The sequence below is a fragment of the Camelus bactrianus genome, chromosome 4 (assembly GCF_048773025.1).
Source record: "Camelus bactrianus isolate YW-2024 breed Bactrian camel chromosome 4, ASM4877302v1, whole genome shotgun sequence".
NCBI classification, from domain to species: Eukaryota; Metazoa; Chordata; class Mammalia; order Artiodactyla; family Camelidae; genus Camelus; species Camelus bactrianus.
The window spans coordinates 5,368,777-5,387,362 of record NC_133542.1 but is presented as its reverse complement, the minus strand read 5'-3'; positions in this window follow the sequence as shown (position 1 = coordinate 5,387,362).

Below are 18,586 nucleotides of genomic sequence, written 5' to 3'. Positions count from 1 at the left end.
TATACCATACATTCATTAAAGAGTCAAACAGTTCTCGAACACCGATTGTAAAAAGGAGCAGTTCCCAACAACCGCCCCATTTCCTGGCCAGAAGCAACCACCTTCAGCTCCTACTGCTGACTCTTGGAATAATTACTCCCTGTCTCTGACTACTATCCTTGTAACACAGCCTACTGCCTTTTTCAGCTTTATGTATCACCTATTTAACTATCTATTTTGGAAAATGAGGATTAAGCTCTCTTTCAAACCACATCTCATCTACACACCCAAACCTTCATTCTTCCAACATTTTGATACAATTACATTATAATTTTGATCAGCTCAGTATCCTTGCTTTACGTTATTAGGACTCTGTACAGACTGTTCACAGCTGTAGCAAGTTGTCTGCTAGGCTTACTTTTTCCTTTCCTACTTTGTTTTCCCTGGAGTTAATAATTGTCTTGGTGGTTCATAGCTTAGATTTCTGTGCACTTAACAATTCAACCCCAGACCTTCTCCTAATGAATAACTTTCTCAATACTTTCCAATACATTGTCTACAAATTTCATCTCCTTGAATAAATCTCTTCAGATCTCCTTCAACCTGGATTAACGACATGCTAGACTTGTCACAGAGCTCAAGGGGCCACTAGTGGGAAGCAACAAAAGGAACACATGGACCAGGAGCAGGGAACAGATCAACATATTTTCCTTAGCAAAACATACTTAAAATAGTGGGAAAATTGTTTTCTTTACAAACACAAACACACACACCAACCCCAAAAGCCCATAAAGAATGATTAAAGAGCCGTCAAACCCATTACCCTGTCATCAAATACTGTATAACATAAAACAAAAATAACAGAAGGAAAATATCATATAAATATGAATCTCAAGGGGGATGGGGTACACTCAGTGGCAGAGTGTGTACTCAGCATGCATAAGGTCCTAGATTCAATCTTCAGTACCTCCATTAGAAAAAAAATTAAAAAGAAAAATGTATCAACTTTAAATATTTACATATGTACAAACATCCTCTTTTAAAACTGTGTTCTACAGGATAACCCGGGTTAAAGAGAAAGTGCTTCTTCATGACTGTGATCCTGCTGATAATTGAGGGAGGAAATTAGAGTATGACCACATGAAATAAAATCCCTTATGAAATAATGATCTCGGGTGACAATCATTATTGGCTGCTGTCATCACAAAAAAGAGAGTCAACTGGACATTATGTACCTTATGCTAGGAGTACAAAACTTCACATAACAAATATTCTTGCACAAAGTTGAACCTCAATCAGATCAAGCTTTTAGGGGAGGATCAAATCACTTAGCTAAAGCAAATACAAAGGATGAAGAAACAAGTCTAACACTACAGGGGAGAATGAAATCAGCAAAACAGGAAATAGAGAAACCCCTCAGCAATTTCAAGGAAAATGAGAAACAGGAAAATTATAGATTAGAACCCACTTGAGAGATATGCTAGCTGCAATGTCTGAACCTAGTCTGGATCCTGATTTCAACCCCAAAACTACTTAAAAGTGTATTTTTGTGACAATCAGGGAATTATTTTCTAACCCTAAAAAAAAAAAAGTATATTCCAATTGTATTTGAAAGAGACCTTGTCATTTCACTAATGAAAGGTTAAGCTATGTAGGATTGCCTTCAAAATGATCCCGTAGTGGGGGAGGGGAGGAGGTGGAGATGAAAGATGCAACAACAGTGACTCTGAGTTTATAATTCTGGAGCTGGGTGACTGATACAGGCAGGCTGGCTGTGCTGTTCTCTCTACTTCTGTACATGTTTGAATCTTTCCATAAAATGTGAAACAAACAAAAAGACTTCAGTGATTTAAAACCCTCACTTTCAAGGTTAAGAGGTTGGCCCAAGTAGGTGGGCATCTGCATGGGGCGCTGAGATTAGAAAGAACAGGCACCTGGCTCCAGGCCGACCTGGGGCTACCTTGACCCTCCTCTTCTCCTCACCATCCACAGCCAGCCCATAACTACATCCTGTCAGCTCCACTCCCCAAACGCATTCCTCCCTGGCTCCCACCATCTCTCATCTGGCCCACTCCAAGAGCCTCCTACCCGGCCTCCCTGCTTCCTGGGTCCCTGCAATTCATTCTCCACATTATCTTTGCAAAATGGGAGTGAGAGAAAATTACTTTAGTGCTTAAACTATCATGACTGCTTCTCACTGCACTTAGAGTCTACACTAATTTCCGTGCTCCTGATGCCCTTCTAAACCTCTCATCTCATCACTCTCACCAGCGCTGGCTCCAGTATCTCCTCAAACCTGCTGAGCACATTTGTGCCTCGGGGCCAATGGACAAGCTGCCTCTGTTCCTGGGGTGACTTTTCCCAGATCCTCAAAGTCCAGCCTCCTTATCACCATCTCAGCTCACATGTAACCTACTCAAATATAGCTTTCTTGACTCACTTCCCCCCAAGTCTCCCAACTCAATACTGTGTTACTTCCTTCATTTCAATCTGACATTGTTTCCTTATTCGCCCAATTATTTTTGTTTGCTCGGTTGTCCTTGGCCTCCCTCCACCCGGCAGCCTTGCCCAAATTACATAAGCTCCCGGGAAGCAGCCGGCACTGCTGCTCTGAGAAGACACATGCTGAACATGACATTACAGTCACGTGGTGTAGTGAAACGGTGTCGAACAGCAGATACAGCCAAGCAGTGAGAATTTCTCTCTTATTTTATAATTTAAGAGAAACCTAACATTTACTCCTGTTTAATGACGAATTTGGTAGGTGTTTGGTCCCAGTTCCTGGACAGCAACCACTAAAGCCTTGAAATTTCCCAAGATAGGAATGTCTTTGCTTATCATGGTGGACCCTTGGTTGGCTTGTGTTCATGGGATGACTCAGGATGGGGACTGGCCAGCCAGGGACACCAACCATGTGATTAGGGGAGTGGGGCTTTGAGCTTTGTGACAAGTGAGTGAACACCAGGGGAGGAAGGGGCTCAACGTTTAGGGCTAAGTAAAGGTTTGAGTTACAGTTAAGGTTTGGGATAGCTATGTCAGTAGTGACCCAGTAAATCATGTCTTTGTTATAAAGCCTCCAGTAAAAACTTGGGGCAACAAAGCTCAGAGCTCCTGTGAGCTTCCTGGTTGGTAACACTCTTGGAGGACTGTCACACTCAGATGCCATGAGGGCAACCCTGAGCCCTTCCCACTGGAGTGCTCTCCACAGCAGCTCACCTGATGAGATCTAAGGGCTGCTTCTTGTCTATGCTTCGAGGAGGAGCCCATTCCCTGTACAGAAGGCCCTGTTCGCTGGGGCAGCTGAGGTCCTCTGACGGAGGCTGAAGTTGCACTGGGAAGCAGAAGCAAACAAGTGAGCATCAATGTCACCATGTGTTCACATGTTCTGTTGATAAAATGTGGGGCTAACACTTTGTGGTCATTTGTAAATAAGAAGCCCTCACTTGCCAGGAGGGATGGAGGTACCATATAATTTTTCATAATTCTCACCCAGTATTAATACTAACCCTTTGAGGGTCATTTGCAAAAGTGGGTGGAAAGGAACACTTGGATGTTACAGTCCTGGGACCACCGTGGGTACCTGGTGAGGGCCTTGCAGATACTTAATGTCTACAACCGGGCCAGTCTTCCACAGCAAAATAACTAGGTCACCCAAGTGCCCAAACTGCTGCAGTGGAGGGACACCTGATGGTCCAGCCCCCTCCTTGGACACACAGAGGAACCTGTACTCTGGCAGGTTAGGGGCAGGGTAAATTCTAAAACCCAGGCTTTTTTGTCCCCACAATTCAGTAGTTATTCAGTGACAGCACATGGAATATAAACAACAAAGAAACTTGACATGATGTTATATATTTAGCTTACTCAAGAAACAAAATTTAAATCCAGTCATTCTCCTTCCCACCTGACCTACTTTCCTTTCTCCTGTACTAGAACCAGATTATTACCCACCCAGCCTTAACATGGGTCCTGACTCCACTTACCTCCCTCCCAAACACCACATAAGATGATTCCTCAGCCTGGATGTGAGACCAGCAATTACAACAGGCTTTAGTGGAAAAGTACTGGTTGTGGGCAGATGCCAACTAAACACTGTAGAATCCTGGTGTCCCACATTAGTAATCATGACAGCTGTTTGCCAGTGTCCCCAAAGTTCATTTCAGACTCTCACTGCTAATTTTGCAGGGACATAAATATAAAACAGGTGGACTGCTGGGCTGGACTGCTATGCTGGGTCTCTGATCCAGGAAGCTCAGTGTCTGCTCCCTGCACCCAGCTCCCTGTTCTGTTCATGCATGTGCATCAAGCAGCTGTTTAGTGTCCATTTTAATATCTTAAACAGTGCATTTCAGTATTGTCTTCATCCACATATACGTGTACCACCCAGGAGTAACGATCAATCTCAGTCTTTGCTTTCTTTGGTCTTAGAGAGTCAGATAAATGGATAGCAAAGATAACAAAGTCATAGAGTGCTATAATACAGTATTTCCTTTATTCCAATGACAAGATTTATTTAAAGAGCTTAGATATAACATCCTTGAATTTATGGCATCATTAAGAGTCTGAAGCTGTTACATTTTGAAAACGTCATTTCATGCGAGATGTTATCAGTTAGAGATGTGCTCCTGAATTTGAGGGGTTCCTGTCATCTCAGACGGAGTCCCTAAAAAATGTCAACACTCTGCAGTATTGCCATAATGACAAGAACCCAGACAGATGAAATTTGGAAAGCCCTGTGGCTTCCTAGTGCACAGACAGAAAATGGTATTTCAGAGGGAAAAATCCTGAATTACAGAAAATGATAAATGAAATGGTCTAACATGTATTTCCCTTACAAAGAACTAATACTCCTTTGGTTGATAACATCTGTCAGTAATTATGAAAAGAGCTGACAGATGCATAGTACTTCCTATTAGCCAGGGCTGTTCTAACATTGACACAGATTCATTTATCACCATAGCAACTCTACGAGATGGGTATTATTATTATCCCCATTTTATTGATGAGGAACTTGATAAACACAGAGGCTAAATGACTTTTACAAGGTCGACAGTGAGAAACCAGCACAGGTGTTCCAGCCTGAGTCTACGCTCTTGGCCTCTTCTTTTTTTTTTTTTTTTTTGGTGGTGGGGAGATAGTAAGGTAATTCTGGTGGGGGCTGGGGAGGTAATTAGGGTTATTTGTCTATTTTAGAGGAGGTGTTGGGGGCTGAACCCAGGACCATATGCGTGCTAAGCATGCACCCCATCACTTGAGCTGTACCCTCCCCTCTCGAGTCTATGCTCTTAGCTGCTAATCCGCACCACCCCACATGGTAACTCTGGGGGAACTATAGTTCATTCATTCACTCACTCATTAAACTCAGCCTTCCTGGTGCCTGGGATTCCGCAGTGAACAAGACAACATGGTTCCTGCCCTAAGTGAGCTTGTCGCCTCCTGACATATTATCTTCATTTTACCCAGGAAGAAACAAGGTCAAGAAGATTAGCCTTTTCCTGTTAACATCGGAGGATACATGATGTGCTTTATTTAATTTCTGCCATTTGACTTACACCATGGGGAGGGAAAGCTGCCTTGCTGATCCCGGAGCTCACAAGCCTGTTAATCCCTAATTTCTTTTAACACTGTCCCTTACTTGATACTTGATCTGAGAAAGGATGAAGTAAACATAAAAAGATTCTAAAAGAGTGTGTGGTTTATACAGGATAACTAACCAGCCACTGTTTACTATCCTAACTCGAATCTGTAGGCATATTTCTTTTCTTTCACTTTTTTCCTTTTATGGGCAGCTTTTAAAAACCAAACCAAACCAACCAAACCAAATCACTGATAATTTATCAGCAGGTTCTAAATCACCCACAAGACAGCAGTTAAACTCGGCTTAGACTTACAATGCGGCTTCTGGTGGCTGGATTGAAGAATGTATCTCTATCCTGAATATAAAAGTCATTCACGCAGCTCTTCTCAAATAGGGGAATGAAAAACTCTTGCTCCGGCTTGATGATACTTTCATGTACTTGGAGGACTTTCATAAAACAGCTGAAATTATCAAAGGCTGAGGACCAGGTTTTCAGATCATTGGGCTTCAGAGGCAATTTTATGTGCAGTATCTCAGTGTATGTACAGAGCACCTCCCACAGGGTGTGTACTTTTCAAATACAAGCTTGTCATCCAAAACCTATATTGGGAGAATGAAAACACAAATGAGGAAACTATTTTCACATTTTTAGTACACAGATTTTTCTTACGTTTAGAAAGAAGTAGTGGTAGTTAAAGCACTTGTGCAAACACACACACATATGACACTGGTAAAAGTGAAGATATAATAAAAATAGATTTGCAAACCATCATAAATTTTTGCCTTAAAGATAATTTCTTTGTTGAAATTACTGAAAAGTCATTTAAAATCCTTAGAGTTCATTCATAAAATAACCATTGTTTTACATGAAGAAAAGCAAACTTGTTAATTTTTAGTCCAAATTAGTAACTAAAATTAGAAACACCATAATATTCTTTGCAGTGGTATTGTAATGACAATTTTTTGAATTTCTGAAACCTAGGACTATTTATATATCTGTTCAATATAGTGTTAAACAGCCATTAAAAGAGATTTAAAATAATTATTTTTATTGATATGGAATATATAATAAAAGGAAAAAGCAAAAACTATGAAATAATAATTTTCATTTTTTGAAGGGAAAAATACCTACATTTGAACAAAAAAAAATATTTAGAAGGATTTTAAGTTTCTTTATGTATAATTAAGGTACAGATTATTTTTAATTCCACTGTTCTTTCATTTTCAATTTGGGGGGTAAATTTTTATAATAAAAATATCTTTAAAAATGTTCTTGCATTAATACATTAATAGATATATTTATGACTACATTATCTGGCTATAAAAAAATCTCCTAGCTTTGGATCTGAAACATACATTCCATAATGCAGATCCTGACTGACTCGCCTCCCAGCCCACAGTGAAGGTATGGCTAGGGTGACATGTTTCATATACCATTCCAGGTAACATGCAGGCTCCCAGCCAATGGCTGCAAGGGACTGACACTGATCAGGTTGCTCCCAGCTGCAGACCATCACAGATGAGGTTAGATTCATAGGCTCATATTTTCTCTGTCAAAAGATATCAGAAAATGTTAGGCTTTTACTTTCACCAAGGGAACAAGAAGTTGTTTGATTTTTTATGCAAAAAAAAACAACAAACCAATTTGAACCTGATTAAAAGGCATTTGCTCAAAACAGCACAGTAGCAATGAAGGTGCTCTGGCTGGCAGGGACTTGTTGGATTCCTGTGAGTGCTGGACTCCTCACATGGAATTCCCTTGGCACTCCAGAAGGCCTGTGGTTTTCCCCATGGGTTTGTGGCCATATGTGGTGCACAAAAGTCTCTGGCTTTGCCAGAATTTCAAAGCCTTTTTTGGCTTATGAAAGGCTTTGCACTCAAATGGAGTTTTCTTGAGTCCACTCACTGATGTCATTCACCAGAGTTATAGTTCAGATCTGACATTCTAGACTCTTAAAATCTTGCAGACATTCAAATGTTTCAGGTTTGGATGTGTATTCACCTCTGCAGACCTGGACAAAATTCGATAAAGCCACCCGGACAAGTTCAGCAAAATGCAAGGCATTTTTCTCTCTGCAAGTCTGAAATGTCTGTGAAGCTATAAAAACTTCTGCATCTACAAATATAGGGAACCAACTCATCAATAACATATCTATCCATAATGCATGGCCATTTAAAAAAAATATTGTATTTGCTGCTATTAAATTCTATCTGGCTTTTGCCAAATTGTGTCCTAAACTGAAAGGAAAGTATATAAATGTAGAGAACTTTTGACCTTCTAAGAGAAAAAGGAACCCTCCTACTCGGTTGATGGGAATGTAAATTGGTGCAGCCACTATGGAGGACATTATAGAGGTTCCTTAGAAAACTAAAAATAGACTTCCATGTGATCCAGCAATCCCATTCATGGGTATATGTCTGGAGAAAAATATAATTCAAAAAGACACATGCACCCCAATGTTCACAGCAGCACTATTTACAAGACACTTAAACAACCCAAATGTTCACTGACAGATGACTGGATAAAGAAGTTGTGGTATATACATATATATACACACACATATATACACATGAACACACACACACAATGGAATAGTGCTCAGCCATAAAACATAAAATAATGACATTTGCGATAACATGGATGGACATACAGGGTATTATGCTGAGTAAAATAAGTCAGAGAAAGAAAAACAAGTATTCTATGTATTAACTTATATGTATATCTAAAAAATAAAACAAATTAATTACTATAATAAAACAGAAATAGACTCACAGGTACACAGAACAGACTGGTGGTTACCAATGGGGAGAAGGAGGAGAGGGGAGGCAGGAAGGGGGTAGGGGATTGAGAGGTAAAAAATATTACATATAAAATGGATAGGTTACAGGGCTGCATCATACAGCACAGGGAAATATAGCCATTATATTATGGTGACTAAATGGAATATAATCTATAAAAATGTTGAGCCTCTGTGTTTTAACCTGAAACTAATATGATGTAAATCAATTACTCAATTACAAAATTTGTAATCAAAGTTTTCTTTTCATATTATTTGCAATAAGTTAGAAGCAAGCACTGTCAATACAAACATACTGCAAGTCACAATTTTCCAGTAATCCCATTTAGACAATAAAAAGGAACAAGTGTACTTAATTCCAGGAATAATTATATTTATCCCAAAATATCCAATATACTATCATTTCAAGTGTGATTAACACTTTGAAAACTTATTAATAAATATTTTACATTATTTTTGTTGTACAAAGTCTTGAAAATCTATTACATATTTTCCACTTATAGGACATCTCAATTCACAATAGCCACATGTGGCTGGTGGCTACCATACTAGACAGAGCAGATAACACCATTCACACTTCTGATAAATTACCTGCTCTTACTTATTTAAAAAACTTGCAGAAAAGGCTTTAGATATTCCCTATATCAAATAAAGCAACCTTGACGGGTGGGGAGTATCTTCATTATAAACTGAAAATTAAAGGTAAGAGGGCCATGGTTACATGTATGTTAATGTAACAATACCTTCTTAATTCATTCAGGACTTTACAATCTTTCTTCATATGCCAAGGATTCACTGTCACTGTGCAATGTTTTTCACTATTATCATCTTTGGAATTGAGAGGCTTCTGCTGAACCTGCTTTGTGCATCTGTACATAAAAGAAAATAATAAAACAGAGAAAAAGACCTTATTAAAGATAATTTAGGGGGGAGGGTATAGCTCAAGTGAAAGATCATATTCTTAGCATGCACAAGGGCCTGGGTTCAATCCCCAGTACTTCTTCTAAAAATAAAATAAATAAATAAAAACCTAATTACCTCCCCCCTGCAAAAAATTAATTAATTACTTTAATAAAAAGTTTAAAAAAGATAATTTAGTGCAGACTTATCAGGCTACAAGAGCTACAATGAATGCCCCTCCTCCCATTAATTTAGAAGTCTCACAGTATTTCCCAACATAAAGGCTAAAATATAATTCAGAACACTTTCTGATGGTCAGCATGATTTTAACAAAAAAGTAGATAATTACCTCCCTGGTGTCAAAGCTCTGTCAGAGATGTGCACAGAAAATTTAGTAAAAACGATTTTTGCAACTACCTTTGAAAGAAATGCTGAGAAACGATCTTTTCTGTTGGAAATTAGTCTGCTTTTACATTCTGCAGTAGGCATACGTGTTTACAAACCAGGCAGGAACTGGATCATATTTTACACATAGTTTAGAAACTGATTTGAATTTTGCTGTATACCTGCAAGGCTATTTTTTAGGTAATAACATAAGTTGGCCACTGTACTAAATTTTGTTTCCCTGTTTGCTTAATCCTCACAATATCTCTGTAAGCTGCTATTATTACCCCCATATAACAGATAAAGAGCTTGAGGCAGAAAATAATTTGGGTAACTTGGTAAATGGTGGAGCTGGGTAAGACTGCAGCCAGTCTGACACTCAAGTCCATTCTTCTCACCGATGTCTGATACTGCTGCCTACATTCAGCAATTACCATTTATTTCATATTTAAGTGTAATTTCTAAAAGTGCAAAGATATATTAGTACTGCTGTGTAAATTATTCTTTTGAGATGTGATTGCCAAAAAAACAAATAAAATCAGGTTGCCACCGGGGGGAAGCAGAACTACATATGGATGGAAACAAGGGGACTTTTTGAGGACACAGTTGCACAACTGTAGAAAAACCTAAAATGGCTGACTTGTACAACTATAATGTGTGAATTTTATGGACTGTAAATTACACCTTAATACAGCTATTAAATTAAGAAATTGGGATACCAAATTAAGACTAAAACATATATATATCACACAAAGTACAATAGGCAAATATCATTATTTACTGAACCATTTTACTTCATGCAGCTTCCTTTCTTCACCCGTTCCTGAAAGGATGAATCATTTTTAAAATAGTCTTTTAATCTATTCAGCAAATAAATTTTGACTTCCTACTATGTACCCAGGACTAGTCTAGGCAGTTGGAATAGATCAATAAACAAAACAGAAGTCCTGTGCTCACAGAGCTTGGTTGGAGTCTAGCTGGGGTGAGGGGTGGAGATGACAATTCACACAACAGAGCAGCAGAGGAGGTGGCATGTTAGGAAAGAGGAACCATGGAAAAAATAAAAAGGGCAAGGTAAAGACAGTTGAGGGTATGGGATGAGGGTGATGTTGTATTAATTACCAGAGCAGGCCACACTGAGGACTGAGGTTAGAACTAGGACTACGAGGTAAGAAGTCCCAGGTGGACGGAATAACAATTACCAAGGCCAGATTGCACCTCGCATGTTCCAGAATGGAGGAACAGCTGGAGCTGCGGAGAAGGGTCAGTGCAGATCCTGTAAGGACTTGGAGGACGTTGTAAGGACTGTGGCTTTTACCCGGAGTGAAATGGGGAGGCACTGCAGAAGGACGACACAATCTAACTTAGGTATTCAAGGCTCATTTGACTGCCGGGTGAGAATAGTCGAAACGGGTCAGAGATGAAAGGAGGGAAGCCAATGAGAAGGGCTGTGCAGGAGGAGAGGACAGTGGCTCAGGGCAGGGAAGCAGCAGTGGAGGCAGGAGCCATGGTGAGAAGTGGCTGGGCTCTGGATATGTTTTAAAGGCAGTGTTAAACCAGATCTATTGACAGAATTCATGTGGTATGTCAGTGAAAGTCAGAATAACTCCAAGTTTTTTGACTCAAGCAGCTGGAAGGATTAAGTTTTCACTAACTGAATGGGGGAGGCTGCAGAAAGAACCAGTTTGGGGTGTAGGAGGACCAAGAGCTCAGTTTTTACACATGTTGGTTTTAAGATATCAGAATTCCAAGTGAAGATGCCAAATCAGCAGAAGATTGTAAGAGTCCAGAGTTGTAGAGAAAAAGTCTAGTGGGAGACAGAAATATGGGAATTATAGGTCAAACAGGTGGTACAGGAAGCCATGAAACCCAGGTACTCAAACATTAAGATAACCTGGCATTTACCATAGAAGTTATCCTTGAGGGCCTACCTACTAGGTGTGGATATCAGTCCTATTTCCCGACCACTCGTGTTTTAAAAAGGAACTTACAAATGAAATCTTGCAAGACACTGCCTCCAGTGGGTGGGATCAGAGCTGGAGTGGGAGAATGGGATGGTGCATGCTACTCCCTAAGGCAGAATGTGTGTGTGTGTGTGTGTGTGTGTGTGTGTGTGTGTGTGTGTGTGTGTGAGTGTGTACACATGTGTGTGTGAGCAAGGGGATGAGTTACACCTGGCTTAAGAAAAAGAGCTAGTAAATCTAGAAGCCGAAAGATGAAAGAACATCCAGATCTGGTAGAGGGAACAGGGGAAACACTGTGTACTGTAAGACATATCCCCATAATGCCATTTCCCACCATCCTTTCATCAGGAACACAGTTGGAAAGGGGGGAATTATGTAGATATGTGGATGTACAGAAACTTTCTGACTATGTAACACTGAATATCTACATATGTAGCAAGTTAATGATATTTATATCTGCTCCAAATTTAATAACACGTTCACAATAGAGGGAAAATAAAATATTGAGGACTGGTAGAAGTATCCTAGAAGGCCTTTCAATGCTCAGAATGGAAGCAAAAGCAGCTTCACCCCACAAAGAATGTCATTAAGAGTCAAGAATGTTTATATTTGCTTAAGAAATTGAGAGTTATAACTTCCTGCTTTAAAGAATTAACTTTAAGACAGATACCATACTATAAGTAACGTCTATACTGGTGCTTTCTTAAAGCTATTTTTAGTTCCTGCTTTTTCTGATGTACACCAGAAACTCTGCAAAGAAACCTCCTATTCAAAGGCTTAAAGGAATAAAAAAAAGAAATAACACTGCATTCTTTTAAGTGTTCTCTTTACTGAATGTCACTTGCAAATGAAGCACCCTGCCACAGGTCTACATTTTTAACAATAAAGTCCTTTGCGAAATTTTTCCATTGCTATGTGACTTTGTGTCAGTCTCTCACTCAGAAGCAGAATGGAGTACCAGAAAATGACACGTCATGTCTAAAACTACAGATGTGGAAGATGATCGTACACCAGGAAACAGCTAAGTGGGAGGGTGAGGTTTACCTTTTAAGTTACCGTAAGTGCAGTTACACCTTCTCCCTGCTTCCCCTGTGAAGTGAATAACTAGTCTTTTCCAGAAAAGCTCTCATTCTGAGTACTGTCTTCTTTAAAATATTTGGAGATTCTCTTTTAAGGTTCTTTCACTTTTAAGTCTTTCCCCAACTCTACATCCCATAACGTGTTAAAATTATCCAATAGCCTATTTCTACAGAACATACGCTACAAAAGCTGAGGTTTCCCAGGGTTGGGATCCCAGAACTCTGCTACCACATAATCCTAAAGCCTTCCTTCCATAACTGACTCTTCTGCCAATTCCCAGCTGCGGGAAAATTCGGCTTCTCAGCCCAGGTAACTTTCTAACTCTGCCTACGAACACTCTACTGCCAGTAAAGGAACTCTCAGACGGAAGCACACAAAGCCCCTAGTGAGGATTGCCTCCTTCAAACAATCAAGATGCCATCACTAAGCAAATATTTAAACCTACTGCAAAACTTCTGAAGACATCTTACAAACAATATAGTTTCTATAGATGCATATTATTTGCTCTGGAACAGTGATTTCCAATGGAGGGAACATAGGACCCCATGACCCAAGCAATTTTTTAAAACTGCACACTACCGTCCCTCTTCATGTGAGGATTCAGGCAAGCCCGTCTTACAGGTGTAGGTGTAACAGAATGACAGCACCTCTAGGAGTAGGGTGAAAAGCAGCAAGGTAGACTTTTAGTGAAAGGGGGTGATGTAATAGGCCTCATCGCCCACTTACCTCCCACCACAGGACAATCATCTCAGATCGAGAACAAACACTTTGGGAAACAGAGGTTGTTTATGCTTTTATGGTTTTCTGGTGGAAATAATGCCATGAGTCACGTGAAGTTGTGGCTGCAAAATTGAACAGGGGACCAGACATTTTCACATTCAGGACACAAATAGCCCCTGGGTTACCACCATATCTGCTCTCCCCTTTGCCTGTTCACCCCAAAAGCTGCAGAAATCTTCTGCTTGCAATGACACCCACCACTTCTCACAAATTCCTGCCAAGTTCATGTCAGCAGCTGGTGGTGTCAAAGTCACCATTTGTACTGCTCTGAAGTCCCTCCATTACTTTATATCCCTTCTATTTTCTCTGTTGTCTTCCTAGCTACACTTGCGTTCAGTAGCTGGTTACTGCACAAACATTGCCTCTGTAATCAGTCCAGGATATAGGAAGTAGAGATTCAACTGTAACCAGTCCCAGAATACTTGTCATGCCACTCTAGTTTCCCAATAAAATACTCTGGCATCCCTCATCTCATCCAAAGAACCACCACATTACTTAGAGGTTGTAAAAGTGGAGGGATTTCTCTACTGGGAAACACTGTTGCTTTTGGTAGAGTTGTGATTTCACTTTTTGTAACTAGTTACAGGCAAAAAGACATGTTCCACAAAATTTCTTCAAGAGTTTGGAATTTAAACTTTTATTAGATACAGAGCCAGCGGACTAACTGTAATCTATGAACACATGGTCATATTACCAAATAATGTTCATGTCTGCCTTACAGACATGTAAGAACTTGAATTACACCTGCAGCCTGTATGCCTTTAGAATTGGATATGAAGCATCCTGTGAGATAAAAAATACCTCCTATAAAGTCACAGAACACCTTAAAGACAACATCACATTAATGCCACTGAATACATTAGTATAGTCCATGTATGGTTAAGTTACATTTCCAATTTCCCAGAGCTGGAAAGCAGATGTCTAGAAAGGCTGGAAAAGCCCAACTACCAAAACAGCTTAAAAGTTGAAGCAGACTCCTGCACCTCCCAGGGCAGAGGGCGGAGGGGTCATTGCCCACCACCCTGTCCTCCCCCAGGACATGGCGTTTGGGGAAGCAGGCAGGAGTGGGTGGGTGGGACTCAGAGGTGGAGAGGTGATGAAAGCAGGAGTGGAACTGCTCTGGTCCTAGAACAACAGAGCTGTAAAAAGCTCGGCTTCAGTTCAACCCGCTCCCTCTCACACATTCCCTCCCACCTACGTGACAAACAGAGCACAGTCAGGCACTTTCTGCCCATGACGGTGACTACTAGCAGGAAAGGGACCAGGATAAAAGCATGTCCTATAAAAGAGCAGTCTGATTTTAAAGAGTATGTTATAAACAATGAACAGCACTGTCAGAGTGGGACAACTGTGAGGCGCTCAAATAGGTAGGTGGAGGCTGAGGATTCATTTCCAGCACTTCCATGTCTTTTATCACTCCTATTTCTGACCTTTGCTTTGCCACTTTTTGTAGCACTGCCAGCAATGGCAGGTAAAGGGGCAGCAATGTGACTTGGCCGTTTGGCTGATGGGGCTACATTTCTCAGCACTGGAATGAAAAGGCACTGGAAGAGGAGCAGCTGGAAGATGTGAACCGTGGTCCTGGCCTGTGCCAAACACTAACCAGGTGACCCTGGGTTAGGCTGTTAGTCTCTCTGGGCTTCTGGCTGTTTACTTATAAAAGAAGGTTTTGTCATTCCACAAATATATCCAATATGAAATGTAACGTGAAAGTCAAACATAATGACATCTCACCTGCTTGCCTCAGGGAACTGTACAAGCACTGAACACTATGTGAATGTAAACACAGAGTTAAGAAAACTGTTGAGGTAAAGTGCTAAACTGAACATGGAGATAAAGTTTTATGGATTTTCTTGGCTTTCTTTTTTAATTGCAAGACTGAATTAATAGTTATTAGATATACTCCACACCACCACCCCTGCGAATAAATAAAGTAGGTTAACACTGCCTGGATGCCTGCTATTGCCCGATGCTAAGCAGGGTGAGGGTATAAAGGAGGCTGAACAAGGGAGTCTTCTCCAGTTACTAGCTGAGTGAGGAGACACATTGGAAACCACCCGGGAATGGTACCAAGTCAGTACTCAAAGCCAAGATAACAGGCTACCGATCATAAACAGTGCAGGAATACAAAGAGGAGCTGGAAGTATTTGGAGTAAGTAGGGAAGATTCTATGAATGGGATGGGGCTCCAACTAGTTCTCAGGGCAATTCTAAGCTGTTTTAACTGAGGACTGGATAGGAAAAGGCTGGTGACTCCTGGTTTTTAATAAGGCACAGGTTACCCTAGGAGGCTAAGTCACATAATGATTGGAACACATAAGGTAAGGCCAAAATAATGGAGGGTCGAGACTACTTGTCTGAGATCTGGTTGTGGTAAGTCTTTGACTTGACTCTAGATGTTGGAAGGTCAAAATGATAGGTTGACTGAAAAGGGGGGGTGAGAGAATATCCAAGAATTCAACAGAAGGAAAAATTCATGTATCAGGGATGAAAGCTCTTCATCAGAGTATCAGCAATCAGAATAGACGTTTGAAACCAAAAACATACAGTTCCAGAAGCTGACAAAATGTGGAGGGTGGTGAGAGAAAGATGAATCAAAGACCATTCCAAACCTTTGGCTATTCAAGACCAGAAGAATGATTATCCCACTGAATAAGTGGAGATGCTGCAAAAAAAAAAAAAAAAGATATGAAATCAGCTTTAGACATGTTGAATCTGACATATGAGCTATTAGTAGGTGTTCTCCAAGAAGCTCAAAATTCAAAACTGAAGCACAGATGTAGAGTACAGGCTTAAGCTGCAGATGGACAAGACTTGATAAATCTCCTAAAAGAAAACATAGGCAAAACATTATCATACATAAAGCTTAGCAACGTTCTCCTAGGGCAATCTACCCAGGCAATGGAAATAAGAGAAAAAAACAAACAAATGGGACGTAATTAAACTCATAATTTTCTTCACAGCAAAGGCAACCATAAGTAAAAGAAAACATCAACCTACGAATGGGAGAAAATATTTGCAAATGATACGACTAACAAAGGCTTAATTTTCAGAATATATAAACAGCTCATACAACTTAATAACAACAACAAAAAAAACTCAATCCAAAAATAGGCAGAAGACCTAAACAAGCATTTCTCCAATGAAGACACAAATGGCCAATAGACACATGAAAAAATGCTCAGTATCACTAATAAACTGAGAAATGCAAATCAAAACTACAATGAGGTATCAGCCCACACCAGTCAGAATGGCCATCACTCAGAATTTCATGAATGATAAATGCTAGAGAGGCAGAAGAGGGTAGGGTACCCTCTTACACTGCTGGTGGGAATCCAGTTTGGTGTACTCATTATGGAAAGCATGGAAATCCCTCAAAAAACTAAAAGTAGACTTACCCTATGACCCAGCAATCCCACTTCTGGGTATATAACTGGAAAGAACTCCAATGTGAAAAGATACCTGCACCCCAGTATTCATAGCACCACTGTATACAATAGCTGAGATATGGAGGCAAGCTAAATGTAGCAACAGATGACTGGATAAAGACGTTGTGGTATATTTATACACTGGAATACTACTCTACCATGAAAAGGACAACATAAAACCATTTGCAGCAACATGGATGGAGCTAGAGATCGTCATTCTAAGTGAAAACAGCCAGAAACAGAAAAATACCAAATGATACCACTCAGATGTGCAATGTAAAAAAAGAGAGAAAAAGACACTGTGAACTCATCTACAAAACAGAAAAAGACTTGCAGATTTAGTAAACAATCTTAAGGTTACCAGGGAAAGGGGATGGGAAGGGATAAATCTGGGAAATTTACAAATTTTAGCCACTATATATAAAAATAGATTTTTAAATAAAGTTTCTTCTGTATAGCACAGAAACCTATGTTCATTATCCAGCAATAACCTATAATGAAAAAGCCGATACAGCCACCAACTGAGGAAGCAAGAGAAGAAAGGAGAGTTAGTTATGCTGGGCTAGAGCCCACTTCTAAAATCCTTCTCATCCACTGAGGCTGCCCCGAGTAACCTGAGCCCTCCTCCCAGGGACAGGCTGACATGACATGTGTCCTGCAAACCTGAGGCAGCCGAGGCCGTACCCAGGTCTGGCCCTGGGGGAGATGGGAGCAAGTCCACCTGCTCCCCCTGGGGCAGCACCCCTCCCCGCAGCCCCCGCCTCCTGACTGCACCATGCCTGCCTCTCAGGAACCCACTGACTTAAAAACAAGTGGTCCACGAACCTGGGGCAGCAGCAGGGAGATGGGCAGCTACCTGGCAAGCTGGTCGATTTGTCCCCATCTCCCCCACGGCCTGTCCAGGGCTCGGCCTCTGCTGCTCCAGGCACGGTCCCCAGGTTAGCCTGCTCCCGAGAGGAGGGCGCGGTGTGGTCGAAGGCAGTGGCTGGTTATGGGGTCCGCCCATGTGTGCCTGTAGATTTGCTTCAAACTCCCCAGCACATGGCCTGAGCTTAGCCTCTGCTGCCCCAGGTTCATGGAACTCAGGTTACAGGTCAGCCTGCTCCTGGAAGGTGGGTGCTGTGCTGTCAGGGAATGGCGGCGGCTGCGATGGCGGGATTGGGGCTGCCTTATGAGAGCGCAGGGGTTGCAACCATTTCCCGCTGCTGCTGCAGCCATCCCAGCACACTGATCGCACCGCGCCAACCTCCCAGGAGCAGCCTGACCTGTAACCTGAGTCACAAAAACCTGGGGATTTAGAGGCCGCCCCCAAGGTCAGGCCGCCGGGAAGATGGGAGCAAATCCAGGGGCTCTCATGGGGCAGCCCCCATTCCATCCGAGGCCCTGCGCCCGCACCGCACCAGCCTCCCAGGAGCAGGCCATGGTCTGAGGGCCAGTCGGAGATGCTCCGGAGCCGTCCGGTGCCCTCCCACCTCCCGGGGCCGTACCTGCTCTCCTAAACCCGGGTATAAGCGGCGGCAAAAACGCGGAGTTCAGGAACTACTAATAGCGGGGTTACCACTAACCACAGCGGCGGCTGGGACCCGCCTCAGGGTCCTAACGGGACGCGCGGCCGGGACCTCACCTCCGCACCCCTCCCTGTGCTCCTCCCCAGCTGCACAGCCCAGGCGTCACCCGCCGGCTCCCCGAGCAGCACCCC